This window comes from Chelon labrosus (assembly GCF_963514085.1).
Source record: "Chelon labrosus genome assembly, chromosome: 23".
Classification (NCBI taxonomy): Eukaryota; Metazoa; Chordata; class Actinopteri; order Mugiliformes; family Mugilidae; genus Chelon; species Chelon labrosus.
The window spans coordinates 12864222-12890498 of NC_140356.1; the positions used below are offsets into that span (position 1 = coordinate 12864222).

Below are 26277 nucleotides of genomic sequence, written 5' to 3' on the forward strand. Positions count from 1 at the left end.
TTCCAAACCCTCCACTGATGTTGCATCACTGCCGTCGTCCGTTTGATGACATCACAGACTTTCCTTGAGGTATAGATCAGTGAGCATTGTACAGCAGACGCCACATATAACACCAAAGCTTCTTACCGCCCAGAGCTAGTGAGAAAAAGGCTTGATTTGCATAATGGTTGCGCTGTTAGCAGGTAAAACAAATCGGCGTGTCACTATTCGGTAACCTTTGCTATTTTGTAGGCAAAAGAAATATGATATGGAAGCTCCCACCAGCAGAATAAAAGCATAATTTCACCACAAGGTCAGAAGATCAACCAATTACAGTTGATACATTTCTAAGTGGATATTACTTCAGTTGTCTGCACATGTAGAGTATTGGTGCACGTGCAAAATGATACTAAAGGAAATAAAGAGTGCCGTAGCCTATTACACGAATTGGACAACAGCTGAAAAGACAAAAAAGACAAAAGAGTCCATACAGCCGCCTAAGCAGCAATAGAACCTGCTTAAAAGTTTCTGCCGGAACCAGGTGTGGATGAATATTCATGAATGGAGCGAGTATCAGGTTGCCTTTCCAACGACCATTGTGTGAGTGAGTGAAGTGAGACAGCGCCTCTGTGTGTGTGCGTGGTAAGTGTGCTTCTGTATGTCTGTGTCTTTGTGTAGGTGGGAGAAAAAAAAACGGCCAGTGCTCAGGGAGGGACAACTAAATAAAGACAGAGGGTGAAAACAAAAGCAGAACAACTGCAGTGCTGAATATTCATGAGGAGCAGAGTGACTCACAGCAAATCAAACGGAAGGAACAGGAGGTGGGTAAAGTTCTGCCGGTTCCTGTTCGTTCAAGTGTTGTATTGACACAATAACGTACGACATACTTTTCAGGCAAATTACAGATCTCTGTGGCAGCTGCTGTGCATTTAACTCATTACCATTTTAAGCAGGATAATCAGAAAGTTTCTGTAGGCTAGAAAAAATAAAATAAAACAAAAAAAACATGACCAGATGAAGGTTCAGACAGTTTTTGTAGTTTTTTCAAGCAAGTCTATATTTATATATTCTTAGGGTGAGAAATTAAGACAAATTCTTATTAATCTCATTTATTTAAAACTTAAGGATGTGGCAGGTGTCTTTCTCCCTCTCTCTACATGTATGCGCCACCTCTTTGCCCATTTGTGAATAAGCCAGGAATTAAGGCTCTTAACTCGTACTGCGGGACATAGACGCCGTAACCTACACACGTATCCTACACCGTTGTGAGCCATTTGTACTTGTGCTCTCGTCAGTCTGGCTCGCTCTGTAAAAACACTAGTTGTTGCTGTGACTTTTTTGCCAGTCGGGTTCATTTTTGTCTCTACTTCCTGCTTCCCTTTCAACAGTGGCAAATGAAACTTTCGCCGAAGACGAGTCGTACAAATGTTTGGATCTCTGAACCTCCTCAGTTAACCTTTCCTCGATGCGTTTCATCTGTATTGATCCAAAACAATCAATTCGAAAATTGCAGAGACGGAGAAGCAGCCGGAAACATTAAGGCAGAAACACACTACTACCAAGCGGACCAATCAGAGTTACATTTCTGGGGAGGTGTGCAGAAGTCTAAACCGTCTACTAGGCCGAGTCTGGCACTGCAAAGATGAATGACCGGAGCCACAACACTTGGCTTCAGGTATCACCAGGTCAGGTATATACAATCTCTATCTACAAAAGCAGTTGCATTGATTTGGGTATGTGGCAACATTGCATCATCCCTTATTCAATGGAAAAATGTGGACAGTTATCACAGACAGTTATCACATAACATATCACAGACATTAGGCTGTGTTACTCATCTTACATATACATGCTTTCAAAGCCTTTTTCTTCCGAAGAAGAACCTTTATCAAAACCTGCCTTCTTAAAATGATAGCGAAACGTAGCCAACGGCCAAACGCACATCCTCATGCACGTGATCACACCACAGCAAAAAGAGGAAAAGCACATCTTCTCAGGTTGTCGTACATTACCATGGAAACACTGTTTAATAGCTGGTTTGCATGCCAGAAGTACGCATGCTGGGATTCACCCTACATAATTTAAGCACCATTTAGATTAGCTTTGTCCACTCAGTGATCTAGTGGGAGCAATGGCTGCTATACATATTTTAGAGGAAGGATGGAGAAATGGACTGAGAGTTTAACCATTACAGCGAAATTCACGGTCGACAAGTAAATTGGGACATCAGTGAGAAGGTTCAAATTTCCTAGTAGCATGAGGTGTGAAGAGGTAACACTGTGGATAAGTAAATGTAAATGTGGAGGAAGCAAAAGTAGAGAATGTGTGCCCGGTACTCAAGAGACAAAGAGAGTAGAGGAGACAACGTGAACTGTGAGGAGAAAAATCGTCATGAGTCCACAGAGAAAAAAAAAAAATACATTATTTATGGGTTTCTCTGTTTTCCCCCCCAATCAGTTAGGATTGTACACTTGTTCCAGGGAGTTGGGAGAAAGAAAGAGAAATAGAAAGACGGACAAAGGAAGAACATAGAGAATGAGATGAAAATCAGAAAAATGAGAAGCAATGTGACTGCTGAGTACTTGGCGTGATTAGCATTTTAATGTGTTATACAAGTAGCTGTGAGACCAGCAGCTCGCTATGGTTTCAATAATAATGATAGTAGTAATAATGGCTTCGCGGTTAAGACCCCCACGGCTAGAGCAGAGCACCGTGGTGGAATCTGCTAAAGCTATTTATTTATGTCTTTACTTCATTATGTTGGGGCCAAAGTGGTCGCCAAGGTGATCGCTAACCTGACAGCTGTTCTATTAATACAAAACTCATACCTCGGCATAATTTCACTGACCACTGCAGTGTATTCATATTTGCATTCATGTTATAGGTGCCAGTGACAATAAGTCGATATATCTATGCAGGCAGAGTTATGTCAAGGTGTGCCTGTAAGTGTGTGACCTTGCCGTGTGATGTCTTGTCACTCAGAGTAATATGACAGTGCAGGGAGAGATAAACAGTGAGTCAGCAAACACTCCCGATGAATTACAATCAGGCCAGATAGGCTGCTGATGCTGTGTCATGAGAAATACACCATGTGACAGCCGTACAGTAAATGCAGACAGAATGGAAAAGTTGTGGGTGCAAATCACGGGGTACCTTTAAACGTTAAATGTTGGATAAATACAGTAGGTAATACAGACAATCATACTAAAGAACAACCTAGAGTAATCGAGGACAACTCCAAATTTCATAGATGTTTTTGTTCCTATTTTTATCTCTACCTTTAATCACCCATATTCCATTTTCAACCCCTCCTCCAGCTGCCCAGCCTGCTGTTCCACTACATCTCCTCCTAGTAAGGAGTGATCACACCAGCCAATGACACCATGCTGGGGCATGTGGCATTTCCACTGCTACACATCTCATCTGCCTAAATTAGCATGCATTACATTATCACATGAGCAATTAAATTGTGTAGGAGGATGACAGTGTACGCTAGGTGGGAGACAGACAGACAGAGTGCATTCAGGTGCGGTGAGAGGGTGGGCAGGTGTTGCCAGGTTGGATTGGGAGGGCTTTTTAGGAGAGCGCAGCAGGGGTGAGAACCGTTAGTGAGGGTAAGTCACGCAGAAAGTACAGAAAAGTATTTTAGAAAAGGATGTGTGACTTAAACTGCAGGAAGGGGGGGATACAGGAAACAAGAATATCCAGGCCAGGTTAACTACAGGCCAAGAAAAATAAATAAATAAATCACAAATCACAGGCTGTCCTGCTCACGCATTTTCTCTCTCTTGACACCGCCGCCGCCCTCTGACACCACCTGACGGATTAAGTGCTTTTCATCTTGTGGCAGGGTTTTTTCACCCATAGACAGCAACTGAATATCTAGGTAAGAAGTGATGTTAAGAGCTTAACAGCCTCCTTTGTGGTGGGGGAGGAAAAGCGCTGGATAAAAGGTCAATAGGCTTCCACTTAAAATCTTCATGATAACAGCACACATTGGCATGATAATTCCTATGGTGAGGCACATGTACTTTCCTCAAAAGCAGCTGAAGTTGAACTCAGGCGGCTGACATACGAACAGCAGATTACAATTATGTCTATGAGTATGGTGGATGGGAACGTTGGTGAGATATCCATTAGAAGTGTTGATAAATAACTGGACTAGAGCAATGTTTCAAGATGAGTCTATCGTCTTCAAGTAGTGCCTTCTAATTCGTCACTAGGCCTATTTCTTTGACCTTTGACTGCAGACCACAGTGAACATGAACAAGAAAAAGACAAGATGACAGTTGTCTGAGGTTGATCAGGAAGACAAGGCCATCTCTTAGCAGACTGACAATCTGTGACAACACCTGCTATTCGGACATTTAAGGTCTCAGGGACAGTCGCCATGGAAGCATAGTTCAAACGGTGGAAAGAGAACCAAGGAAAAGTGCACCATACTGTATATCGCTTTCTGAATGAGAGCTGCCTCCATGGGTACATTTGAAAGAGAAACATAAAAACACCCCAACTAGACTTTGCTAAAATGCATGTTGACAAGCAACACCGCCTCTGGGAGCGTGTACTTTGGACAGATGAACAAAATATGAGTTTGGTAAGCCGCTTCAAGTGCATGTTCACAGAAGGAAAAAAAGTTTTCAAAGCAAAAAAACAACATCCCCGCCGTGAAACATGGAAGCGGCTTATGTCAAATAGCTGCACAGCAGTATGGAGAGCCATAGCTCATCTTTATATTGGATGAATGGGGACAACAACAGGGAAGCTGAAAATATATAGGACCAAATAGATGATGATTAAGTTATTAAACATATCCACTAGGGAGGAGGAGCGAGCAGATGGCATCACTGTTTGATACGTGAGACTGGGTGACAATAGTTGGGGAGAATCATTGAAAGCCAATAGTTATATGACACTAACTTTAGACAAAACATTACTCATCATGATGGAGGCTGTAGTAGTAGGAGTATTTTGAGAAACACCTGACTTAGGAAGTGGAGGAAATAAGGAAGTGGAAATGAGCACAGTTGTACAGTCGGCTTGATATGGATTTTTTTCTTGGTGCAGCACTCTTCCCACACAAAAACTGACAAACTTAACACCAGCACACAACCAGTAATTTGCTGTCTAACACGCAGAAACATGATATACATGCAGATTTTATGAAAGCCACCACTCTCAAAAACATAAAAGATTAAACATTTCCATGTGCACACGCAGACACAGCAGAGATTCCACTCAATGCACCACAGTCATTACGGGATTCTCTGTGGGCCCAATGTGTGGTGGTAAACAGTGCTGACAATGCACAGTAATATTTGCCTCAAGCCATACTATTAATATGTGTGTGTGTGTGTAGGTGTGTGTATTTTTGTGTGTGGCTAAGGGAAGTACAGCCTGACATAGTGGCATCATTGGGGTCAAAGCCCCACTGGATCATTCCAAATCTAACATCTTCCTATACTAATGTTTTTTCTGGTGTTGCAGCATTCACCTACTGCACATACAGGCCAGTGGATACACCGGCCTTCTTTTGGCTAAAATAAATAAGTCAGAGTCCCTGTGTCATGTGCAACTAATGAGAAACAGACACAAACAAGGGGAGACAAGAAAAGCAGCACAGAGCGGAGGGAGGACAGAAGCTCCCTACACGCACCAGATGCTAAGCTAGCGGTGTGGCGACTGCTGTGCCAGCTGCAAATTGATTAAGACAGCCTCTGGCCAGGGGCAATGGCCTGAACAGGATGGGCACGCAGGTCACATAGAGTAGACACACACAAATCTATTTGCAATGGTTACTCGGTGCTCAAAGAAGAGGCTGGCAAAAACGTGAAGCAGGTGGAAAAATTTTAACTCCAAAGTGTTTTGAACATGGACAAAAGCTGCTAGATTAACTAATTCAAACAGGGGGAAAGAAAACAGCATACAGCCAGGAATGATATATCAAAAAAGATACCTATAGTTAAATATAAAGTAAAATATTTGCTGTTATAACTTTATCATGATCCATTTCAAATTTGGCTTGATAATTTGACACTTTTTAAGTATATTCATAAACGTTAAAAACTATTTTTCTAGATTGCTAAGATCCATTGTCGTAACAGCACTGTGTGAGTGTCTGTCCATGCAGCAGCAGAGTGCTTGTGTCTTAAGTGTGTTTACATACCTGATATTGGAAGAAGAAGGCCAGGTGTACAGAGAAGAGGCATCAGGGAAATATGGAAAACAGAGAGAAAAAGAACACACATTAAGTAGTAGTATCATCTGGGCCTAAAAGCAAGAATCCACAATCATCCATTTAAGACTGGCACAACAAAACAACTGAAATGCACAATTTACAACCATGTACGTCAAACTAATTCAACAATATTCCACGGGGGGTTGTCTGTATGAAAAGAAAAACACCCTGAGGCTGAAATGATCAAATTTGTCAGCCGGTTTCTGCTTATACCCAGAATCTAATTTCCTTCCCCCTCCGTGTTTACTCTCAGCCCCTGTTAGCAGTGACAGCACCCACATCCGGTGCCCATGTTGTGCCAGTGAAGCGGGCTGGCACAGGGCTGACTGGCGCTCTGAAGTGCTGTGAAAGTGCAGCGGCACAGTAGCAGCCTTAGGTTAGAAAGATGTGATTCATTAATCAACACTCCCCGTGGGGAATAACGCTGCCTGCTGGCACAGCCTTTCTTTCCATTCTCCTTCGCTCCCTTCTGACTAGCCACTGGACAAACAGCACAATAGTATGCTATACACACACACACACTGTATGTACAAACACACCGGTATGCATCCCACTCGTAATTAAACAACTTACACACACACACACACACACACATCAGTATAAATATTCATACTTGTTTCGCGGTAGCTTTGTCTCCTGAGGCTTATCTGTAATAGAATGGTTTGGTGTGGGGACTGACAAGGCTAGGAGGATAATTTGTTGAAGGCAGAGAGGGAATTTTTATCTGAAAGCTCCAGATTTTTCTTTCTGTCGTGGTCTCTTTGGTCAATCGTTTACATTCACCTCCCATTTTCATTTATGTAGGAACAGTAGTTGTATTAATCACTGTCAGCTATAATAGGGCCTGAAGTGGCTACTAACTGCTGCGTGTGCTTTACACCGGTTTATACTGTAAAGGTGAGGAGATCTTTAGGGAATTTATGCGTTTTTTATGTGCTCTGATAATACACAGGATACAAAACCCATGTTTCGACGATAATAATAAAAGAAAACAATTTTGTCGTCTTCACCTAATTTCGGTTAGCCGGTTCCTTTGAGAGAACTCCAAATTGAGTGCCATCAAAGCCTAACCACTATGGTGCAGCGCTTCCTATCAATTCACAGAGGATGAGTGGCTCTAAAAACACACACATGCCATTAAATGTTCTTAGGTTCCCAGGCTCTGGTTAAGTGCCGATTTAGCATCATGAGTAACCGTGCAGTCTGCCCCACTGAGCCCTCAGACAGGCATTTTAAGGAGACGGCACGGATGGGATTAGAGTTAAAAAGGTGTAACCGTGCAGCCAAAACACAGCTTTACAAAGTGTGTCGCTCACATTGGCCTATAGTAAACAGTCCTAATGGATAAGTTTTAAAGATAAGACTTTAAAAAAAGGGAATAATATTCAATCGGCAGTTTGAAGAAGACTCACTGGTGATATGCAACTTCAGAGTTTTTTGAAGTTCAGGTAGAAAGACAGAACACAAGAAGAACTCACTGAAAATGGCCACACTGTTTCTGAAACACAGAACGGAAAAGCCGAACAGAGGTGAAATGTAAATAACGATCAGGCCCTGTCCAAACAGCCCTTTGTCTCTAGCTGACAGGAAGCAGTAACTCTTCCCTGTTTCTAGCTGGGTTCATGGCCTGAATGTAATTTGTGAGGCGGCTGGCTTATATTTAGGTCTCATCAGGCCGAAGAAAGATGTCTCAAACCATCTGGTCTCGTCTTGCCTCACTGTACCGGCTATTGATGTGGAGATGTAGTCTTCACAAAAGCACAGGTATTATCCACTGTCCACGTGGCTGTGGCCAAATAAAGGGGGGCAGGCTAATTGTGCTAAAACAAACACATCAATTGCATGTCCCGTCAAGCACTAAAGGGTGTTCCTAGATGTCAACAGATTACTAAAACCCACCACTTACTTCAGATTAGACCTGCTTTGAAGGCAAAGGAAAATCCATATTGAACCCCCAAAGGACGTAGTGCAAGACGTAAGTGCAAAGCTACTGGACACACTGAGGAAGATCCCTCCACCCCTCTCTGCATGCCCTCTATCCATCATAACTGTACAACAGTGGGTCGAGACCCTGTTCACAGTGGAAGCAGGTCTGATCTACTGGGAGCCACTTATTTCATTATCCTGCTCCAAATTCACATTGTCAAAACATATGTGGCCACCCTGAGAATACCTTCTATTTTACAAATTAGCATTTAAAGTCTGCAAACAAGATAGGTGACAGACAGGGGAGAGATGAAGGAAGGGAGGGGAGTGAAGAAACACAACAGTGCTTGAAGAAAATATGGAAATTTTGATTAAGGCTCAACAGATGGGCGTCACTAAGATGAGCCACAGCTGACATTTCTGTCATTCTGGAAATCAGCACTGAGACGGGTCCTTGTAAAAATGAAGCCGCTCTAAGTAAATACTTTGAAATAAAGGAGGACCATAGTGTGCGCACATGCACATGAGCATACCTGAAAAGGAGCATGTTCCTGTACTTCAAATACTCCAGGGAGCAGCAGAGGGGGCTTAAGCGCTTCTTGTTTTTGTCTGCACTCTGCCTCTGCACACTTGACTGTGGCTCAAACTAATTACCTGTAGAATTCACAGCATTATTTCACAGCAGCTAATGGCGGCTCTTAATATGCTTGTAATTACCTGTCAATAGGATATAATTGACAGTAACAGCAGCAGGCCTGAGCCTGAGGAGAAAGGGGGCGATGCAGGGAAATTAGTGGCCACAACATCATGAGTTTTACCACTGGCACACACAGAAAATATTGAAAGCATTAATCTTTGGGCAGTGTGGTTTTATTTTGACTGGAGTTTTATGTCTCTATATGCCTCGGTGTTATTGCCTTTGCCGATGTTTCAACATTAGCGGACTAATTTGCAGTAATTTTGAAGTGTCCCAGTTTTGGGGGAAGCAGTGCTATCTTGCATCATCCACTCTAATCTCTTATACTACAATTTCATCTCTCTATTATATACAGTATGTAATGCTGGCAGTCTTTTTCTGGTATTTCTTTCCCTTTATATATATTTTCTTTTCACTTTTCTTTCTCTTCGCACTTCTTTTCTGAGCCATTGTTGATCTCTTCCTCAGCCTCTCAGCCTCTCATCCTCTCCCTCGTCTCTCTGTCCCTCTAGCCGCTGACAGCTCCCACAGCATCGCTTTGCAATGCAGCAAGCACTCTCCTTTCCTCACTCCTTGATTTTTTCCCCCCCTCCTTTCTCACAATCTGTTAGCTGCACACTCTAACCACCTCGGCCCATTATTTATTGATTATGGAACAGGGGGCCAAAACCAGGGGCTGGGTGAGGGGTCTGAAAGGAGACCAAGCAGTATTTCCATAAAGGATATTTAAGGCCACTGCCTCTCAGTTTCCTATCCACCATGCCCGGAAGACATAGTGTAGGGTCATGGGACATGATGAAAGGACAACCCAGTCTTCATGAAATACAGACAGCTTATGAGGGGCATTAAGAGGACAGGCGGGTGATGGGGGATATAAGTGGCTTTACAGTGGATTTTAAGGGTGGTTTTTGGTGGTTATGCTGTAAATTCAACAGTAAGAAAGACATAAAATCTTCATTCACATCTAAGAAATGGAAGCACTCCCTCACTCTGCCTTTCATTCCCTCACCCTCCTGCAATCAGCTGGTTTAAGGGATACTTGAGTCCCCCTTTCTCCTTTGAATAAAGGACAAATGGTGCACCTGGCAGCCTGGCCGCGGAGCGCTAAAAATTGAAGCGACATTGTGTGTCATTAAATTCCTCCACACCACCGCAGACTCTGCTGATTCAAAGGCACTGCCAGTAATAGGAATGATGTGTGTGAGTGTGCTCTGAGAGCCCTGTAAAAGGTCAGAGATGGTACTGGAGTCTCTTGTCAGCATTTATGGTGAGTGGTGTGGCGGCGGTGAGAAAAGGTAGGTAGTATCTTTTCATTTCGGTTTCCCTGGGAAATAACTGGGGAAATGAGACTGTGTTTCACGGCTGTCTTCACAGCACTCCACACAGGAGACGGGGAAAGACAGGAATAGGATAGAAAAAGTGGAAGTGCAAAGGGATGCTAAGAGATGTGGAAGAGATAGCTGACGACCAATAGAACGGACCCAAGGTGAGCTCTGTTTGGTGCGGGGCGTGTGTGTCCGTGTGTGTTGGCAAGGCCAATGCACTGCCTCAGCAACCAGCACTGCAACATGACACAGATGCCAGGAAGCACTCAGATGTGCTGAACGGGGGAATCCAGAGGTTCTGGATCATGAACAGAGGGCATCTAAGGTTGACTATTACACAGGAACACTACAGAGATGCTTCAGTCAGCCGGAAGGAATCATTAATCTCCCTGTGAGTACAGAGAGGACAAGGACTAAAACACTCATGGGCTAATGAGGTGATGCGCTGGAGCTGAGATGGCTTAGAAAACTGCATACAGTGAAAACAATGCGGACATATCCAGGAAATCACTGGAAGTAGGAAGAGAAACTAATGCAGGGAGTGAAATAGGAGACACAGCCACACATTTACCCACTATCCCCAATGGTTTCTGTTAGGTCTTCCTCCGTAGTTATGGTATAAATGATCTATTGGCCATCATTTAGCAAGGCTGTGTGTTAATCATTTATCACAGTAAGCATTCAGTGTGTTGGAGGCTGTTAGATAGCCAGCCAACCTATGTGAGACGGAGAGCAGAAGACTCCCTATAGGATTCACTGGAATGGAGAATAGCAATGGATCATCCTGTGGACATTAATCATACTAGCCTAGTTCTTAATGCAAAGTGCACATATGGAGGGGTAGTGTTAAAGTGGAGTTCATATTCATATGCGTGAGAGTCTAAAATAAAGAGCATGTAAGGGTAGAGAGATATGTTATGCTAATTATAATTCAACTGCCTGAGCACTGAATCCCACCCACACACCACTGACCTTAAAACAAACACAATGCAGAAAGTTAACAACAAGCAACAATACACAGAAGCTGCTTTTAACAAAGCATGCAGCAACAAAATAATGCTGCATATGTTATTAATGATTGTGCTGTATTACTGGCAAACTAATGCGTGTCATTAGTAATGACCTTAACATGATTGTGTGTCAAGATAGTGATGAATGCAATGTATTTTGGAAACTAACAACTTTTAAGAGCTTTCTTTCGACAACTTTAGATTAGCATCCAACGCTCAAAAGATATGTTTTTGCTTTGGGATTACTGCTCGTGATGGTAATGCAAAATGATTGAAAAACATAGAGTTGTCCCTGCTGCAAATATCAGTCTGTCTGAATCTGTAGAAAGCTGAGCAGCATCTCAATCGTGCATCTGTGCGTGTTGCAGAGCGCCGACGCTGACAGAGAGCAAACAGAGAACACGACAGCATTAACAGCAAGCAGGGGTGCTGTCACCTGAAGGCAAGGGATAGATAGGAGGGGAAAGAGAGGATACAAGGAACACGGGAAAAATAAGAGGATGGCAGACGAGGGGTGAATAAAAAGATGGAGAAATTCAGATGCCAGCACATGTGTGCTACTGGAAATTCAAAAAGGGGGGAAAAAAATACAGATATGGAAAAATTACTGAGGAAAGAGGGGCCATCTGCCTCCCGCATGAATGTGCATTTGAGTGCGTGCTTATGCATGCTGGCTGCACAGGCTCTGAGTTTGTCAGATGTATGGATACAGCAACTGTGGTCTCCCACTCACACAGCCTCTACTGAGAAAAATAGAGAAAGCCATTATCATACAGCAGGCGGTGGACATGGCCTCTTTCACAACCCCGCACAGAGGAGGAGGACGGTGTATGTGGGTTTTGGGATACGCAAACACGCATACACCGTTCAGACAAATACACAATGTTGATGTTCCCCTGGGAAGCCACCTCAAACAAATGGTTGACCCGTGTGTGTTTCAGACGTTTATCTCCACAGAGTCTAGGTAATAAACAGTAGCAGCTGCAGTCAGTCCTAATTAAATACCTGTGCATCTGCTCCTGGGTCTGTCTCGCTTCTTGTGTGCCATGTTGTGCTTGATGGGTGGGTGGCTGTTATGTTCCTTTTTGTGCATGCATTAGTGCAAAGTTTTACTTCGTTCTTACCAAATATGTCTTTACAATTCATGACTTGCTTTGTCAATGTGTATTTGGCTTAAACTTGACCTGACTGCATACTAGTAATGCAGCATCAAGAAAAGATACAACCCACAAAAGGTCTGACCTTGTTTTTTCCAACCAAAGTGGAGCCATTATTATCATCATTACGATCTATAACAGAGTGTGAAAGAGAAAAGGGTGGATATAAAGACATGAAGAGGAAGCAGACGAGAGGAGAAGAAGGCCGAGGGTCAGAACATTAGTCACTTTTGGAACTAGATGAAAGAAAAGCGGATGTTCAGTTGTGATGATGATGAGGAAGATGAAAGATGGAGCGGACAGATAGACCTCTTTGTGTGTCATCAATAGAGGCCAATGTCCAGTTTCTAACCATATGAGTCTGTCCGTCTCTATTCAACTCACCACCTCGCCTCAGGCTACCTCAGTCTCAAGATTGAGGGCAGATGTCATCCGTGTGTGTGTGCGTGTGTATGTGTGTGTGTGTCTGCACTACGCACGAGAAGAGGCGTCGAAATTATAAGCTCGAGTCACCGTATCCTACACAAACACGCAAAAATACCACATGAGAAGAGGCGCACCATATTCCCAAGCCCATCATGCCTGAGGGCGACAGCAGCACTTGACCCTCTTAAATATTTACTGGCACTGCTGTCATCAAGAGTCTCACACAGTTAAACGCTGTCCATAATAACGTGACTGTCTATCCTCTGTCTGGCTCGGTAATGCTGTACGTCTACCTCTTTGTCTTTACGTGTTTTAATCTAATGGTTTCTATATTTTTCAACATAGTTCACCTTCACCTTTGTCACCAAGCCTGTTTACTTACTCCAAAGAAAGACATATATATGACAGAGAGTCATATATGTCCATGGTATACAAGGGGACCGGTACAATCACTCAATTACTCAGTTGACACACTTCATTGTTTAGATAATGGTAGCGACAAGTCATGCATGCATAAAGGCAAAGGTCCTTTCTATATATATATATGTGTGTGTGTGTGTGTGTGTGTGTGAGGGTGCGTGAGCCCCAGGGGTGATACTCGGGGCAATTATTCTCTCCTCTGCATTGTGTTTAACCCCTGACCTTGCAGGGCGATACAGTGTCGTAGAGCTGAATATGTCTAGACCACTTACTGATCACTGGGGTCGCATGAAAGAAGCCAGCCTCAGGACCTCATTGACTTGAGATTTATGGATGAAAACGGCGAAACCGAAAAGGACGTTTTGGAAATTTTAGAGAAGGGTATCTTTACAAGAAGTAGGGGACATGCTGAAATGTCATTTTGTGACTTAATAAATCTATTAATTCCAAGTTAAAAAGCATTAAATTAAACCTTGCCTATCAGCTTTCAGCCAAATCAGTTCAATGGCATTTTAAAAACCTACCCCGCCCAGTCGCTCAGTGACTAAGGAGAAAATTGAGTTAATGATGAAACACTGATCAAATACAAATTTGGGGAAAAAAGCAAATCTGCATTGGCTTTAAATTCTGGCTGCAAACGAGGTGGACTAATTCCAAAAATATCTATCAAACTCTGGCAAACTCAAGAAGTGAAACAGAAAATAATAAAACTTTCATAGATGGATAATAAGCCAGGCGGCGGCACAGCTGTGGTGTATTTGCTTCATTTTCATGATGGAGGATGGGCTGTAAGGCAGCAATGTACATAATGTAATGAAAGCTGACACGAGGGCTGCTAAAATGTGATACCCGATCTTCGATAATCTCCCTCTTGTGTGTAGGTCATCTGTATTGTGTCAACACAAGCTTAAGTGTGTGCATTTGTGTGGTGAGCGAGGGGAGGGCAGGGCAGGGGGTTTTGGGAATCAATAGTGTCACATGCTTGGACATATGCTAGGCTAGCTGGGATCATCAGTCAGAGTGGGCTTGACTCTAATAGACGCCGTCAGACGCTAAATTGGGGGCACTGTCCCCAAGACTTCAGGCCTCTGAACACTGGAAACAGGTGATTCTTTGGTATTTCACATCAGTTTCTTGGGGGTCTTGAAAGCTCATCGGAGGTGGAGAAGGGAATTAGGGAGTATGAAATATGACAGGTGCGAGTTAGGCAGTTTGCCTTAGGGATGCTCTCTAGGGCTCTTATTCCATGCTCCACTCCATTGTGGGATGTTGTGTATCCTAGACCGGTCAATACCCCACCCCCCTTCCCTGGAGGTGAGCCCTTCTAAAACATGCATGAGTTTATGAGCTGGGAACGCGCCACTGAAGGCCTTCGGGGCTTTTCTAGGTGGTAGCATGTCTAAAAGCTAAGTGAGACCATCTTTCCAGGATTAGGTCTAAGGGCTTTCCACCTCCCCTCTAATACTCTTTTACTGTTCCTGCTCTCATCTTCTCCTTCCTTTGCTTTCATCCCAGACTGACATATGACTCTATACATATAAATCAGCCCATAAGCCCAGAGGCACATGGAGCAGGTATGTCCAAAGATCCAGTCTGTTTAGTGTAATGACAGAAATTCCCATGCCCACTGTAAAAAGCTTAAATTTAAGTCACTCCATCAGAAGCTGTGCAACCATACCATATTCTATAAAATAAAATATATCTTAATAAAAAGATGTGGGTCTTAGACCTCTTGAGCTCAATTTTTTAGATACTTTATGGATTTAAATGTAAAATATTTGGTAATCTGGGAAGGCTATTTGAAAAGAAAAATGAGGCAATGGGGGGTGGTAGGAGAAGCAGGGAGATTTGGGTCAATGAATGTTTGATGAGCCCAAATGGCCCGTTGTAAGGCCCAGCTGTTGAGGGTCAGGTGGGGTTTTATTGAAAAGTGTAGCTGAACTAGGAGCAATGAGAGGCTACGTGGACGCACAAGAAATGAAATATATATAGACAATATACAACACTGGGGAAAAGTCTGCAGAAGCAGAATATAAAATCTAACTTTTTACAAAGTTAGGTTAAATTTATTCTGTTTTGTATCTAAATTCACTTTGAGGAGTGCTTTGCTTACTTCCTGTGACATACTCATCTCCCTACCACTCTCAGAAAAAGCTGTGGATCAATGCCTTGTCATACCTAATGTGCACTGTCTGCAATCCTTCACATTCAAAACTGGGTCTCGGTATCAGAGCATAGCTGACACAAATCACCACTCAACAGCAAATGTGGAACAGAAAAAAAAAAAAAATGGGAAGAGGGAGGGATAGACGGATGGATGGATGGATGGATAGAGAGGAGGACAGCCACAGCTGATGAAAGAGAGGACCCCTGCTTACCAACACATTAATCATTAACATACACAAAAAGCAGGAACAAAGACGATAACGCTAAAACCACTTTACATGCGGTTTCTGTTCATAAATAAAATCCACACCACAGAAGCGCAGCAAGGGTTGTTCCTTAAAAAAGAAATGTATAGACGTCTAAAGGACTGCAGACAGGTAACTTGTGAAAAACTTCATTTCGTCAAACCCAACACACCTGCTTCTTATCTATGATGGCTTCAAATCTGACTTCCGCCCACGTTTGTTTCACACATTTTCCCCTCACACTTTTGGTTGAGTTACTTTAACTCCCCCTTCTCTGCATTCCCCTACCCACCTCTCCCTTTCTTTTCCCTCCTCCATCCCAGACAATGATACTTAGTGTATATTACACTCATCCATTCTTCTTTTAAGTGCCACCATTACGGTTACCAGATGCACTTATGGCGTTTTAGGTCCATTGATTGGCACAATCAATACGTCATCTTAGCAAAGTTTGGAGACACTACATTATGGCTGCCAGACGCGCTTAAAGCTTTAAGCAGTCATTTGTATGGAGATGGGTGCTAGTTCATTATGTTAATGGTCAACAGCAGATGGGTTGGGGTGGGATCTAAAGCTTTATGTTTGCTTCCGGTATTTTTAGTCTTTTTTTTTTTTTATTATTCCCTGCAGGTTTACTACAGTCAGAATGGTACTTTTCTTTACAGGTCGTGTCAGCATCATTAGTGTCATAAGTGCTTTTACAATTATCCTAACTACCACCAACACAATAATCATAGTCATAATGAGAAACCAAGGTAGCAGAGACATCTGATTGGGAATATTCATCTTGTGTGGAACTCTTGCCGAATTCAGAGACAGAACAGATAACAAAAGACATGTCTTTTTTTTTTCTTTTTTAAATAAATCAAAAACCTAAAACTAAAGTACAAATTTCATTCTAGGATACATCTTGGATTTAAATCCCCATGCGCTCCTTGTTTAGCAGTTTAGTAGCTTCTGGCAGTTTTCCTAAATCACTTAGTGGAGCTACTGGAAGCCTCAAACTGCCAACTAAAAAGAATACGCCAGACATCACTGTGCAAGGAACGGGATCAGGGAATGGGTTTACAACTGAAGCTTTGGGGAATAAAAACTGATTGAGTTGTTTCAGCTTAGTGGCTCACTTAAATTTTGGGGTTATTTTTTATACATAAGTGGATTAGTGAGCTTGACTCTCAACCCCTTGGGTAAACTACATAGACATGGGAGAAAAGCATCGCCAGTCCTGAGTGATTAAAAATATTCGGGGGTTGAATTTAGGAACAAGGATGACTAGTGTCTTGTTCCACAGATTAAGAGACACATGTGCACATGAAAGCCAACATGTCAGCATTTAAGAAAGGAAAGAGTTTTCAATGACTCCCACCTTTCAGGTAAAATGAAAACCTTCATGGGTTTGAATCCATCGGCCGACTGGGGCCTTTCTGTGTGGAGTTTGCATGTTCTCCCTGTGTCTGCGTGGGTTCTCTCTGGGTACTCTGGCTTCCGCCCACCGTCCAAAGACATGCTCTTTAGGTTCACTGGTGATTCTAAATTGGCTGTAGGTGTGAGCGTGGTTGTCTGTCTCTCTGAATTAGCCCTGCAGACTGGCGACCTGTGCAGGGTGTACCCCGCCTCTTGCCCAATGACAGCTGGGATAAGCTTCAGCCCCCTCCGTGACCCTCCAGAGGACAAGCAGTTACAGAAAATGAATGAATGAATGAATGAAAACCTCCATCCTTTAATGTTTAATGGATCACAGCTCTCAACTCATTTGAATGTATCACATTACATTGCTTTAAAAAAATGTTGACTTTGTTTTTAATATGCTGAAACCCTACTTGTACTATACTACACAACAGATAAGCTCCGATTGCTGAGCTATCTCCCCACTGGTCACCAAGCTAATCTGGCATGTCAGGCTTGCAATCAGACTGAAGCAGGTGACATGTGACTGAATGGCTGAACAATGGGATGGAGCTTGGTTCTCAGATAAGAGAATTAATATTGATTGCACATGCATGTTAGACAGATTGTGTCCATTAGGAGTGGCTCTGTTCATTTTCATTGGTAACACGCCTAGGCTGAGGGCTGAACACAAAGGAGGGAAGAGCCTTCATTCAATCAGTCACTCACGTTTTCATTGTATATTATGAAGTAGTTTCTCATATGTTGATTTGCACTGCACATTTTTTAGTTTCTCCAAGGTGAATATGAGCATTTTCATATATTTTTCTAATTTCCTATGTGCTGCTGCCTATGGAAGCTAAAAAAAATCGACTGCTAAAGTATTGTATCATTTGCTGACTCATTTGTTTCACAGTGAAGGAGGAGCACAAAAATGTTGCATCCATTTTTTCCCAGCAGCCAGGTTTGCACAGTCCAAATAAAGTAGCTGATGTTTCCACACTGTCTCCTATTCACAGATAAGGCATAAATAAAAGCACTTTCACTCAGTCTGGAGAGTGTAAGTAACACCCAAATATAGATTTGTGTGAATGAGTGTGCATGTTTGCTTGAGTGTGTGTGTGTGCGAGTAACAGACAGACAGACAGAGAGCGCTAAGAGCTATAACTGTGGGAGTGTTTTACAAGCTCAAAGCCCTGTGCCTGCTCCTCTAATTCAGCACACACATTGCACTTTCAGCAGATCAATGATCCCCTTGTGCCTCACACACACAATCTCTCTCTCCTCACACCCAACCATACGCACATATACCCTCCAAGGTGCACAAACTCGCGCGCACACACCGAAACACACATGCATTCAATCCTCCTGACTTCACCTTCCTTTCACTCCTGCCCTGCTTCTTGTATATATATGTGCTCTCAAACACCCCCCCCCCCCCTCCTCCTTTTCTTTCCATCCCTCCTTCTCTCTGAAGCCCTGAGCAATTACTCATCGAGGCTCTAGAGAAGACCATAAGTGAGAGGGAAGGGAGCGACTGAAGAGAGAGATGGAAGGACAGAAGGATGGAAAGAGCTGAGGAAGAAGTAGAGAGTGGGTGAAGGAAATCAGCCTGTCACTGACCACAACACAGCACCTCAAAACATCTGCTCTTCAGTGACCAAGGTCACGGTGTCAAACAAGAGTGTGTTGTGCACGCGTCGGTGTGTACGTCTGTGTTCCTGTGGTGGTGTCTGCAGTGCGGGTTTAAGGGGAGTGCGTTTGCGAGAGAGGGGTCACAGCAGTATGACACAACATTATTTATTCATTGGGGAGGGTAATGTGTATGTTGCAGCTGGGATGCACATGCTCTCAACACAAAAAAAACAAAAAAAACACTGGGCACTTCTGGAAGTGAAGTCCTGTGGACCAGCTGTAACTCCTTTGCTGCAAGATAACACACACACAAACACACAATAGTGGTGAAATAGCTACAATATACCAGAGCACAGTTATAACAAGTAACTGTGCGAGTGTGTGTGTCTCTCCTTGCAATGTCCCCAGCCTTCACTAAGCTCTCAGGTTGATCCATTTAAAACACAATGGAGGATTACATTCTCATCTGGCCACTGGCTTCAGCCTGCACAGAAAAACACTGCAACTCTAATACTAACCTGGCACGCAGTGTGTCTTCCTCAGTGTGTGTTTTCATATTTTATGCAAGCACCGCAGGTTACAGCAAACACCTGTCTGTCTATCACGTATGTCTATCATATGTGTGTGTCTGTGCGAGCAGGAGGCTCAGACCTGTCATCTCAGAGGGCAGGTTGGGGGGGATAAGACCCCTCTCCAGTGTGGAGTGGTTGTGAATTGGTTTTGGCTCTGGGCTAAATCTCCACAAAGACACCTTTCGTTTTCTCCGCACGAAAAAAAAAAAAAAAGCTCTCATTCAAGCTGCACACAACACATTCAATTCACCGTGATTGGAGCCAGCCCTTGGCCAAAATGAAGGTGTGAATATGTGCATACACACAATGCTTCTCTGTCATTCTGCATTTCTCTCCTTGCTATCTCATTTCCACAACCACCAAATTATTTTCAAAACAATAATGAACCGCCCGCACAATGACCCATTCCCCGCCCATTAAAAGGCTGCATCATTCAGTCTTCCACAACCAACTAACTTAACCATAAACCTGTGCTCTCTCTCTCACGCGCAAACAAACACGGTTACCATTCCTACATACCCAAACCCCCCACAAAGAAGGCGACAGTTGCAATCTGTCTACCCGGCAGTATTCAGGCCCCTGATTAAACCAGTGCTTATTGGTAATTAAACACAACGCTTTGTGGCAGTATCCAGAAAGCTGTAAAGCACTCCACCTCCCCACCGCACACACACCCTCCCCACCTCCACTGGCACGGTGCCGTCCCCTCCTCTCCTCTTTTTCTGCCTTTCAGGGGGCCGCAGGTGGCACAATTGGCAGTAATGTGTTCTAATTGTTGGCAGCACTGCCCGGGTAAAGATACGTAGTGGGGAGCAGGAGCTTGGCTGGAGTTCAGCAGGAAACAGAAGGGGAGGGAGAAGATGAGGGGTGTAAGGGAGAGGTAAAGGAGAGAGAAGGAGGGGAGGAAAGAATTGAGGGTATATGGAGAAGGATGGGTGGAAGGAGGGGATTAAAAAGAAACAAACAGAAGAAGTGGCATGGCAAACAGAGAATGCTGGGGGAAAAGGCAGAATTGTGACATGAATTATGTAGGGAAAAAAGGAAGGGTAGAACTGTGAATTAGTGGCAGAGAGAGGGAGGAAATCTAAACCAACAGAGGATGCTGTTCCTGCCATGTCCAAATGTTTCCTTCACTGTTGTTTTTCAGGTAGCTCAGAGAGAGGCTCCCAAGGGCTGCGGCTTAGCTATAACTGCAGCAGAGATAGACACAGCGTGAGCTGCTGGCTTCATGTAGAGAGTGGTTAGACACAGGCCTAAGTTGCAGAGCTCAAGACCACATAAACCCCAGAGGTTTCCCATTACAGAAATGGAAAACCTCAAGGGAAAACCTCTGGAGATGTTGTTTCTCACCGTTACCAATCCACAAAACGCCACAGTATTTCTACCTACAGTATAAACCCTTCATTTAATTAACATTTAGTCTTTAATAACAATTATGAGTTGCTAAGTTGGTGGCAGATACTCAGTATTAACAGAACATATGGTGTGGGACACACTTTTTATAATCCAGAGATCTCTGTGAAAGTACAAGCACACGTTCTTCAATAATACAACAAAATACGTAGTGAGGATGAAGGTTACCACAGAACTGATGGCTGTTTCATCATGTGTGATAGAGAACATGAAATCCAAGTCAAAAAGCTCAAATCTGATTTTCAGTCAAAATCAAAATTGCGTCCTAATGCATCAGTGCCATAACATAAATCCAGTTATGGTTGATGTTTCTAATGAGGCAAAATAATAACCTTATGTTATATAAATGTGTGTACTAAGCAAACTTAAAAGTACGTGTACATATACACAATGTATATGTGGCTGAATCATATCTTATCTTGGAAGACAGATAGGGAAGTAAGATGTCCTTATACGCAGACCCAATTATGGATATTTTTTAGGTGATATACACATATATACAGAGACATTAACACTCCCTGTTACCTGCCATATATTATTATATTGTATCCGAACCCATTTAAGCTTCGTCTCTCCCTTTCTGCAGAGCTGGGTCGTCTTTGTGCAGAAGGAAACTTTCAGAGAAAACAAAAACCAATGGAATGAAAACTGCACCGAGCTTTTGAGAAAACACTCATAACCAGTGCAAGGCGCTGCTGCAGCATTGCCATGGCAACGGTGAAGAGAGCATGAAGTGTTGGAGTCAGAGTCTCAAGGTTACTCAATCTATTCATGTTTTAATAATACCACTCCCTTATGAAAGGAATATTACATCCCTTGTAAGTATGATGAAAATACATATCAGATCTTTCCAGCCAGTGGACTTGTCCGACGTGCACAAAGAAGTTGGCATCAAGGTTAAGACAAGGAAATGAACTGCATATCTTATGATTAACCAAAACTCAAGCTGACGAGGTCTCGTTTCAGACTATTACGTGGGCACAGCAGTTCTGACTTGGTCTATTAAAAGACTAGTCAAAATCCCTGATGATTTTCCTCCTTGGACGAGATAGAGGGAAAAGAATAAGAGAAACAGAGCGAGGCGGAGTATGTTAAACCACTGGAAGCAGGTTAGGAAAGCATGTGGAGCCTGCAATCAGGGATGGCTGTGTTTTCACAAGACAAGGGAAATGAAGAAGCCAAATTTATCACAGCAGTAACAGCTGCCCACGGTCCAAGTGCGGCATCTTTTTTTCCCAGGTGTTTGTGTCAGAGGTGAAGCAGCAGGTGAGCAACTGGCACTGCACCATTGTCTGTAGAAGAGGGGTCAGGGAAGCCTCCTGGGATTTGAGTTTACTTCCTGATCCGTCCCTGGACACGCGTGGCCTGCTTAAGCCGATAACAGTGGTGCTGAAAAATAGCATTCGGTATGGAGCTAATGAGGGGAAAAGCAGGTGAATGCTGCCTCTCTGGAGATGTTCTGTGTGCAACTGCATGTGCCTCAGACACAATTAATTGTGCTGTAATATATACATGCTCACAGCATGCTGTAACAAATGAGATAATTAATATTTGACACAAAAAAAAAATCACACTAATGTTTTTTTGCAAGTAGTGGATATATATGTATATATGAACCCTCACAACTCATATTCTAGTGTCATCCTAGCTGTCATCACCACACAGAAAGGCATGTCAACGCAATGTCATGCTAAGGTGTTTTACACAGACAGATACAGATGTGGATCTCCTTTTCACAAGAGAGTCTCTGGCTTGCGCTCACACATCAACACTCACTTGCAGACACTTTGCATGTACTAAATTATGTAAAGTACTGCGCACTGAGAAGTTTAGCCTCTAATCAATCATGCAAAACCAAAAATTTTTCCCAGATTGGTTCAGCGGCATGAGACAATGACCGCAAACATACATCCAGAAAGGCCAAATAACAACTTATATTTAGTGACAAGATGTGTGTTTTTGCACAGTCCCCAATGCATTGCACAGGAAAGTAGACATACATCATGTGCACCTTAAAGCAGACAAGATAATGATGGTATAAAGAAATCTGCAATAACATAAGCTGCACTATATTTCCCCCATGTTAAATAATTGATGTTCTACATCCTGGAGACTACAAACAGTGCTAAAGAAGAATTTGTTAAAGAGTGTTACAATAAAAAAAAGATGTATTTGTTGCGGTGGAGGAGAGGATGTGCAGAATAAAGTAAGACAGAGAGAACTGAATCTTTTCTTTGCTATTTCACTTATTATAACTGTGTTGTTTTTTTTTTTACTGACGTGCTGTCAGCATTCTTCGGTTCACCTACCTATGTGGTTTTTAAACCTCTTTCTCTCATCTCGGGTGCAGATGATTTCAAACTAGATGAACTGCATGTTTATTTCTGTCCCCTGTGGTCTGCAGTTGGCTCTACAGTGTGCCCTACAGCAGCCACTGCCTCTGCAGTGCCACAGCAATTCACTGATCCTTGACAGGAACGTTGCAGCGCAAGCAAAACCCTTTCTGCAATAAACTCACGACTTTAAAGAGATTATGGTAACCCATGAGGAATAAAACAAGAGTTCACAGTCACTGCTGTAACAAGTTTAAACCTTTTGACCAAATAATTCTGGCAAATTCAATTACGTTCTCAGAACTACAGGGGTTGTGAGCATTTGGTCTACTTTGACGGAGATTAAAGTTGAGTTGCAGCTGTGTCCTTAAACTAGGCACCATTATAGGCACTATTATTGCAATGTCTCCACCAATTGACAGATCCATTGTACTTTGGAACAATGTGACCCCACATCCTGCAGTGTGTTAACTGCTGGTAGAGGTACCGCTGATGCCAGTCTCAGGGGCTTCCACAATCTCTGTCCATGGTGCTGAGCTGAATCAGAGGGGAAATTTACAACACTTGGTTTCAATAAATAATTATTAACACATAACTTATAACTTATAACTCCCACTGTCCAAAGACATGCTCTGCGATAGCCTTCCGACCCGTCCAGGGTGTACCCCACCTCTCGCCCGATGACAGCTGGGATAGGCTCCAGCCCCCCGCGACGCTCCAGAGGACAATCAGTTACAGAAGATGAATGAATGAATAAATTAATGAACTTATATCATCTGCGTTCAGTCTGAACACAACCTCTACCTACACAGTAGACAACCAAATTCTCTTTTTTAGTCTCATATTGCTATGGAAATGTGGAAATTAGTTTCAGAGTTGAACTAAATCTTATGCAATACACGGTGTTATCACGCCACACTGGCCACTGGACACCAGTATGTTACCCTAGCTTTCAAATCAATCCAAATGGTGATGGAGCCACAATTACAGTGCTGAAAATGTCACTTTGCAATTATTTTTAAAAGTCACTAGCATGAAATTGGCTCTAAGAGTAACAGCGTTAACTAAAATTGTTCTCTGAACCACTAACACCATCAGCTGTTACCATGTCCAGTTGTACTATGCAGTTAAAATGTGCTGAACTACAGGAGCATTATTTTTGTCTTGACTTCGTGTTCAAAAAAAAAAGTCTCTTTATTGAATTTATTTAGTAAAGCGTATCTTCAGACAGAAGCTCAGTCACTCTCTTACAAAGCCACATAAACATTAAAAGCTCAACTTTGAACCGGAAAAAAACAAAAATGTTTTTAGTAGTGAAATCTTTAAAGATATTTTTGGCTTAATTAAGCAAATGTTGGTGGTGGCACATCAGAGCATGAAGCACCGAGACAGGCAATTGCACGGCTCTCTCCTCTCTTCTATAAACTATTAATTGATCTCCGGGGAGCCTCACGGTTTAAACTATTCTGAAAGAGAGAAGACTGCAACATAACCTTTGAATGAGAGCGCGAAACACCCTCAAGGGTAAAGAGCCGGTAACGTGGATGGGGTCTGAGAAATCTCAACTTTGTCTCAAAGACTGTCTGATCAGAATTTCTGAGGACACATGGGTAAGCTAGAAAAAACTGTCATAATTTAGAAAGTTTAAAATTTAGTAACCAAAAAAAAAGCCTATTACAGCTATGTCTAATTTTCAAATACACTTATGAATGATGCATGAGAAGTGGGAGGCTATCATCAGTGCTGTTCGGGTCCTTGTAAGTCCATGAATTTGTGCGTTACATTATTAATGATGTTACCATCTTTTAAATGTAGAAAGCAACATTTTAATAGTAATCCCAGATGTGTTCAAACTAAGGTTTTATACATCTAGTTGTGTCTATGGGGCCTCAAGCACCTAGAGCAATTCGAAAATGTGCGTGACTGTCTAACCCCTCAGCGGCAGCATCAGCAGCAAATGTGGGAGGTAAGCCAATTCCATCCGCTAAGCGATGCTCATGACGCGTGACGGTGGTGTGGCCTTGAGGTCCGCACAGCAGCCAAACACTATTACTTGCCAGTCACAAGCAAGAAAGCCGACACGCCGACACGTCGCAAACAAAAAAATTCGAAAGAGAATACTCTTATTTCCTCTCTTCGACAAACACGCATGTGAACACAAAAATGTAAACCGGCTCTATCGCTCGCTCTCACTTTCTGAGGCTTTGTCAACAGCGCAGCGGCAAAAACAGGCAAATCAGTTTTAATAACAGGGGAAAGCGGTGAAAGGTGCCATGATGTAACAAACTGTAAACAAACACAGTGGAACAAATCACTGTTTCCCTCCATGCGACGGAAAGCAGACAGCGCTTGAGACCACAGGAGAGGGTGCAACTTTCCATCTGACAGAGAGGGACACAGTGTGTGGTTTGAGGGAGGGAGAAAGAGAAAGGGCTTCGTCACACCTGCATGCAGCAGGCAGGTGTGTGTATTATTAGTGTTTTGTCTGATTTTGCTGCTGTGTTGAAAATTAAGCGGCAGGAAGTGAATTCATACGTGTGGCTCATGTGCGTCTTTTAGCGAGCCGGAGGTCACTGACACACGAAACACAAGCTCGTCAGTTACAATCATGGAGCACTGGATGTTGTCTTCGCTAAAGAGGTGCTCCTCCTAAACAGTACATGATCAGGCAAGTCTATGATTCATCGTGTTCCACCATGGGAGACATGCAACACGCAGCACTGCGATAAACAACGGAAGAAGAATCCCCACGGATCACAAAGGGGAATCCCGCCTGAGTGTTTGTGTGTGCGCATGAGCATGTGTTACTATCCCTTATCATCATGGACATCCATCACAACAAGCCGCTGAATAATTAAAAACTACAAAATAAAGGCGCATCCTTGTGCATGCAGAAGATCAAAGGCTTCATAAATGATGAATGAGAGGACGACGGCAAACCAAAAAGGACTACTATGGCACAGGCAGCTCTAATTCATTTAAACACAATGTCCACATGCACATATGTTTCCAAGCAAGCACACGACTGTGTCATATGTCATCATGTATGGAGAAGACCTACAAACGTTCACGTAAGTAGATATTATACAAAGCTTTTCTCTCCCCCTGCCCCCAGGGGTGAGCTGCAGCACAAAGCAGCTGGGAGTTGGGCCAAACAATTTTCTTTCACACAACAGCAGCACTGGTCTCGATACTTAAATGTAGGGAGGCAATGATTATTTAGAAAATGCTCACAGATAGGGAGGAGAGAGTTATGACACAACCAGAGAGTCAACAGTGCAAGGGAACAGGAAAGAGGCAAAGCAGCCGAGAGAACAGTGGAAATGAAAAGACAATAAAGCTAAAGCAA

General features: G+C 43.0%; 1 protein-coding gene across 1 annotated transcript in view; it reads right to left on the minus strand.

The window, feature by feature from the left end:
* Window positions 1-26277, minus strand: part of plxna4 (plexin A4) — a 207358-nt gene that overhangs the window by 118881 nt on the left and 62200 nt on the right. The gene's annotated exons all lie outside the window — the stretch shown is intronic.